Source organism: Suncus etruscus, chromosome 10 (genome assembly GCF_024139225.1).
Source record: "Suncus etruscus isolate mSunEtr1 chromosome 10, mSunEtr1.pri.cur, whole genome shotgun sequence".
In the NCBI taxonomy this organism is placed as follows: Eukaryota; Metazoa; Chordata; class Mammalia; order Eulipotyphla; family Soricidae; genus Suncus; species Suncus etruscus.
The window spans coordinates 12313682-12320785 of NC_064857.1; the positions used below are offsets into that span (position 1 = coordinate 12313682).

At 38.8% G+C, this 7104-nt stretch overlaps 1 pseudogene; it reads right to left on the minus strand.

Moving 5' to 3' along the window:
- Positions 1-1799: 1799 nt before the first annotated feature.
- On the minus strand, positions 1800-2567 carry LOC126020649 (coiled-coil-helix-coiled-coil-helix domain-containing protein 2-like; annotated as a pseudogene).
- Positions 2568-7104: the final 4537 nt, after the last annotated feature.

Sequence of the window (7104 nt, forward strand, 5' to 3'; positions counted from 1 at the left end):
TTTAGATGTGTTGTTTTCATGTCTATTTTATCCAAACATATTATTCAAAAAAAGTCCTCTTTGATCAAAAGAAAGTGCTCTTTGGAGAGAGAAGGAACACATTTCATGAAAACAACCAAACCCAAATATTTTGTCTTAATTTTTAATCACATAACAATGCGGTAGAGACTTGTTCTTTCATCTTAATGTGCAAGAATTAAGTAGTGTAGCCTTAATTTCTTTATAAGCCATTTATAGTCTCAGTAATATATATAGACTTAAAGTTTTTGCTGTCAGAATTCCAATCATAAAATGTTGATCTTCTACAACTATATTTATATAGTATAAAAGCAATCTATATTTGTTATTTCCGAAAGGTCCTTTCTTTACATAGCCACAGCCCTTAACTGCCAAAATGCTAGTGTAGGTGCTATATATTGTCTATATATTCTTACTCAGTCCATGCTGAGAAATTATTTTTTTTACTTTTTGGGACATACCTTGTGATGCTCAGGGGTTACTCCTGGCTATGTGCTCAGAAATCGCTCCTGGCTTGGGAAACTATATGGGATGTCGGGGGTCGAACCAAGGTCCATCCTGGATTGGCTGCGTGCAAGGCAAATGCCCTGCCACTGTGCTATTGCTCCAGTCTATGCTGAGTAATTCTTAACAAGCATGCTTCACTTTGTGTTCATACTTTTCCACAGAATGTGGCAATGGTGATCTTTGCAAACCATTCAGAATAAGTTCATTTTATTTTATTGTATTTCAAGTTACCTGATATGTGTTTTATATATATATATTTATATTTATATGTGTGTGTGTTTCTATATGCACAAAATCACAAATAGAATCTGCCCTCTCCACTGATTCTATCATCTTTTTTCCAGGCCTTATGTTTTATTTCCTGCTCAATCCAAAACTTCAAACAAAAGATTGATTCATTGTTTACACACATATATATTCCTCCCTTACACTGGCTATCCGGTGTTTGGTTTATGATATTTAAAAATTCAAAAGGGTGGGGACCACTGGCAAAACAATTCTTTTTAGTTTAAAGCCTTTTCCGGTTAAAACAGCTTTGGATTTAAACATATTTTTCCTGCTCTGTTCTTCCTGAGTTTATATCAAAGGATTTTTGAAAATTGATCTGAAAAAAGCAGTCTAAGAGCACAACTAATCTCACTTGCAGGAAGTGATTCAAGGTAGCAAATAAAATTTTTATATCTAAGAATATTTTCACTAAACTATGTCAGTCAATATATTTGAAGTCTTGGAATTAAGTACAGTAAAGTTTAAATTAAATACCATGCCTACTACTTACTTTTTTTGTAGGAAGATTAATTTTTATATTCTATGACATTGGTATCTACTTAACATCTTCCACTTATATTTGGCAAGAGTTCTGCAATCTTTCCACACTTATAGCTATTGCAACTATAATTTTATTGTCATTGTTCACTAACTTTACAATTGTCTCTAATTTAACTGGTCATTTAGTATTATTATTCTTTCAAGTAGTTTCTACTTGAGGAGGGAAAAAAGGATATCTGAATACATGGATTTAAAAACTTGATTAAAGCACTAATACCAATCTTACTCAGAAACCCTATTATAAAAGTATTTGACCTCTAGGTTGCCTCGAGTTAGTTTAACTTCAAAAGTATATTTATACATATTTTAGAAGATTTAAGTTCTATAATTGGTATATAATAAGACACACTTTAAAAATGTAGAGTTTGATAATTTAATATTTGTAGTTGTCCGTGATTACTTTTGTATAGCTGTGTTGATACACAAAAATTTTAATCAAAAAACAATTTTTTTTTCTGGAAGAAAATCACTTTATTCTTATCAATACATTGTAGCATTACAAAAGCTGGTCTAAGGAAGCCACACAAACATCTGTTTAGCTCCAAATTCAGTATCATCTCAATGAACCAGGATGTGAGTTACATAATAATCTCTTCCATGCAAATAAATGAGAAGCAAGGACACTGTTGAGAATAGATTCACTGGTCGTTTTACTCTTGCATTTCACGACTAATCATATTTTTTATGCTAAATTAACTGGGTCATGAGAGGTGATTTTCCATGTCTTCATCTTCTTGATTAGGCGAATCCATTTGCAAATCTACATTGTTTCAACACCTCACTGAAACCCTCTCAAAGCTTAAGATCACCCTGGTTCTGGGCACACTCCAAAAACTGTTTCATTTCATTGTGGCAAGGGCCCGAACTGCTGCTGCTGCTGGTAAGCTGGCTGAGTTCCATGAGGTTCCTGGTAAGTGATATCAGGCCTTGCGGGCTCAGCATTACTTCCTCCACTGAAGCCCCCCGTGATGGCATGACCAATAGTGTGGCCAACAGCAGAGCCGACAGCCACACCGGCTGCAGTGCTTGCCATTTGGGCCATGAGACCAGGCTGCCGGGGAGCTGCAGCTGGTGAAGCAACAGCAGATGGTGGAGCTGCAGCTGGTGGCTGAGAGGCTGGTGCTGGCCTGGGCGCAGCTCTCATCTGCGGTGCCCGGTGGCCGGAGGGACCACGCGGGAGGTGCGGCTTCGGCTTCCACGCAGCATGGTCAGAAGTGCGCGGCGACCCGGCACCTACAGGAACGAAGCGGAGACGACCTCAGGGGCTTCTGCAAAAGGAAATATATTGAAACATCCATTATTTAGGTGACAAACTCCCAGTTTGGAGAGTTTATTTATTTTATTTATTCAAAATAGAGATTCAAAACAATATAATTTGGATGGCAGGTGGACTACAATAGTGATGAATATCATCATTTGTTTTTAGCCTTACTGCTATATTGTTACTAAATTGAATTCCAGCAGTATCAGTATCTAGTTTAAAACAAACAAACAAACAAAACCAGAAAAAAACATATTTTTATAATACCATCCAAAGATCTTTTGTAAACAATTATTTAGAATCACAGCATCAGATTATTTGAACACTTGCTCGCATTTGAAAAAGATTTGACCCTTAAGATGCATTTTCTTATTCTGTTAGTTGGCAGTCCTACTAAACATTAAAAACATGTATGTATTCTCAGAATCTGTCTGTATTATTATTATCCAACTGTCTAGTAGGTTTCTTTGAGTTGCTCTGGTGTGAGCAACTCAACCCAGAAGCGGATGTGACTTGGCCCCATGTTGACTTCATGTCAACAATGAATGTTCTCCTTGGGCATTCTGAGCCTGATGTGAGGACAGAGCAGACTACATTTTTTCTAGTATATCCTGAGTCTAAGAAATGTCTTTTTCTTTTCTTTCTTTTTTTTTTTTTTTTTTGAAGTCTCAATGCCCTGATGCCTACTTTTTCTGAACTCAGCAGATTCACTCATTTATGAATTTGTTGCTTTTGTTAATGGATATTGATTTGATAATATATTTCTTCTGACTTGATCCTTTAATATAGCTATGCTATTCTTAGGCTTTGAACTTCTGGATAAGGTGAAAAGGACAAAAGATTGTGATCTCCTGCTTCATTCCATTATAGCATCAACATGAATATTTATTTCCAAAATATGCAGAAATAATTTTTAACATGTATAATTTAAATGGCTTGAATATAATATAGAAACAAAATATGAAATCAGTATAAATTTAAATAAATATACAAATATAATTTCACGGAATTATATATATATTATATATATATTCCAAATTTTGGTGATTTCCTGGTGATGTAGAAAATAAACTTTCCATACTAATAAATGCTATCCCAGAAAATACAGTGGACAGTAGCAATAATATATTGTGTTCTTCCTTCCTTCATCTGTATGATTTCGATCTTTAATGTAATGTTTGTAATATGTAATAGGCCCACTAATCGATTAAAAATAAGGTACCTGGAAAGGTATAATTTTTGAGGAACCTGAAAATGATCTTCCTACCAAATACTAATGACATACTTATGATTAAACTTGTATTCTCTAAGATTTCATATGTTTGTGTTAATAAAATCCTTTTATGGAGAGTGGGGAAAACTTAGAGTATTTACATATTGAGAATATTGAGAATAAATAATTCAAGCAAATTTAAACATTTGGGATATACCATGATAATATACATATGCAAATATTTACCATAATGCTATCAGTTTTATCAAAAACATTTTAGATTTAACAAAAAAGTTATAAATATTTTAAAATATTCTCAGCACATTATTTAACCATTTTCTTTTTTTTTTTTTTTTTTTTTTTTTGGTTTTTGGGCCACACCCTGTGATGCTCAGGGGTTACTCCTGGCTATGCGCTCAGAAGTTGCTCCTGGCTTCTTGGGGGACCATATGGGACGCCGGGGGATCGAACCGTGATCCGTCCTAGGCTAGCGCAGGCACCTTACCTCCAGCGCCACCGCCCGGCCCCTATTTAACCATTTTCATTACTGGAAATTCCATTCCCCTATTAGGGACAATGTGTCTTGTCATGAGACATATTTTCCCAAAAGACAAAAATATAGGAGATATCTCACAACCTTTTCTATATCAGAAAACATCACATAGGGAAAGAAAAAAACATTTCATGCAAGTGTAGATGCATATATTTATGTGCATATTTTGCTAGGAGTATATACAATACACATTCTTATCATTGGGGAATTTTATTAACCCTTACAAAAATGCTGACATATATAATTATCTCAGTGATAATTTATAATTAACAATAACTACTATTAGTACTATTAGTACTAGTCAGGACTATAGAGCAGCGCTTCTTCAATACATTTGTTAAACTATTGTAACAGTTCTGTTCTGTTTGGCAGCTGTATTTATTTCCATTTTATGAGAAAATTAAATACAGCAAAGTCAAGTGGTCTGAATGAGGCCATGCAGGAACTGGTAACAGTGTCAATTATAAAGTGGTCTTTAAACTATTATGGCATATATTAGTGTATTAAAATCTTCAGGAACAAGGGTGAACACTTAACTCTTGCAAGATTTTCTACTAGACGTAATAGGTGAGGTTGGGTGTCACAATAAATTTTCCAGAAAGAGTGACATTTGAACTGGTGTTGAAAGATTACTAGGAGGTCTCTCACTGAGAAAAATAAAAAAAGAAATAAAATTTGGGAAGAGAGAATTATCTGTGTAGAAAGTGAAGGCATAGAGGGAGATTAGTGGAACAAAGCAAGATTAATGTTTTTGTATGGCAGAGTTGGCTTGATGTCTCTGAGATGATGGTATAATAATATCAGACTATAAACAGTCCTATAGAATGCACACCATGCCAAAGGTTTGGGCCGCATCTTGCATGTAGATGTTTGATTATCATGTGTTATTGGAATAGCATTCTTGGGAATGGTCTTCTTGAAAGTGTGAATAGCAGTAGTGACAAAGAATGGTAATGAGAAACTTTATTCTATAATGATTTCCCAAGAGTAAGATCTGTGATTATGTGGATATGGAAGTTGGGAGAGTATTAGTAATATCTAAGGATCTCATGCTTACAGTGTGATTAGGACTGTGGTTTTGATACATAAACACACACACCCACACACACCTCTATACCACCAGTGTGCTGAGGGCCTTCCCCTGTTACTTCCTATCTGCCTCTTCTATCTTTCCATTTCTTTCCTTCCTTGTTTTTCTGATTTCTATAATCTAGGGTCAGGGGCAATTTAAGTAATTTTGATACCTAGTATTCTCTTCTTGCTGGATAATAAGATTCTTGAATAACATTGAATAACATTATAAAGCATGGTGCCTCAAAAAAAGAATGATGTCTCAGCCCTGCAACCCACAGGCAGGAACACCACCTGGAAGGTAGGGAGGACGATGTGGCTTGCAAGAGGCTCTCTCACTCGTGCCAAAGAGTGCCAGGAGGACTAGGTTTCCTCTCTGGACGTGTTTTGCCCACCAGGGAGGTCTGGTCTCCTCTGGACCTGGGCCTTGGCCTTCGAACACCTGAGGGGTCCTTGCCTACATTGGGACATCAGTCTCGGGTGTATGGAAATGTGGAAGGATTGCCCCCTGAGGTGTGCTTTCTCATCCAGGGGTGTGTTTTCCCATGTTCAGGGTTTTGTTTTGTTTTGTTTTGTTTTTTTTTTGCCGCCCTGGACACTTGTTGGCCCCCTCAAAAATTTCTGCGGGGATTTGTATCCCAGAATTCTGTTCCCTCATACCTTCTCCTACCTCACTCCTCCTCCTCCCCACCCCATGGAGACCCCGAAAGTGGTGAGTGTGCACACACATCGACCCTGGGCCACCAGACAGCATAGGGTGATGCCTGGGAAATGGCAAGGAAATCAGCCCCCTCTCTGCCCCACAACATCCTCCACCCTGGCAAAGCATGTTCTACAGCCCCCTCTGCCCCCCGACCCTGTGGGACAAGTCCAAGGAAACAAGTTCTCCAGGTGACACGTATTTTCTCAAGGGGAGGAAGGAGGGAGACAGAGCGAATTCAAGTATCCCATTAGTGCAGGGGAATTGTCTTCCCATGCATCGGGGAGCACTTCTCGGAATGAAAACATGGTTTTGCATGTGGATGTGTGTTTTCCCATGCAGATGATCCTTTCTCTCCAGCACTTCCCTGTGCAGACACCCACTGGCCTTTGGCTCAGCACTTAATCCTTCCTCACACAGCATGAGGGAGCACACTTGAAGCTGAGAGGTGGGGGGGGGGGGTATCGGACCCTGAGCTGAGAGGGGTCTGCCCCTCTTCCCATCAGAGCTACTGAGTGGCAGGGGACGCATGTTGACCAAAGCCCTCATGGGGTATGAGGACAGTCTTCCTCTAGGTCCTCAGACCACTGTTCATTTAGTCCCCAAGAGTGCCAAGAATTCCCTCAAACCTGGGCCAGGGCATAGCAACGAGGGGGCTGGTGGGGAGGGGATGGCAGCTAAAGAGGTCCCGCCCTTGTCTCATTGAGTCGCACTCCTCAGTTTTCTCCATACTCCCTTTCTCCTTCGGATGCCTTCCCATCCTGGTTTCCCACCAGCTTCTCTCTTGGCGGCCATCCCCTTCTTTGACCTGCCCTCCTCAGTCACTGGGGCTGAAGAGAGGGAGTTAAGGGCAGGGTGAAAGGTTTCATAGGACAGGCAGACACAGAATGAAGACCTTGTGTTGAGGAGCAGATGGAATGGGAGGTGGGCTCAGGCAGAAACCAGCAGAGAAC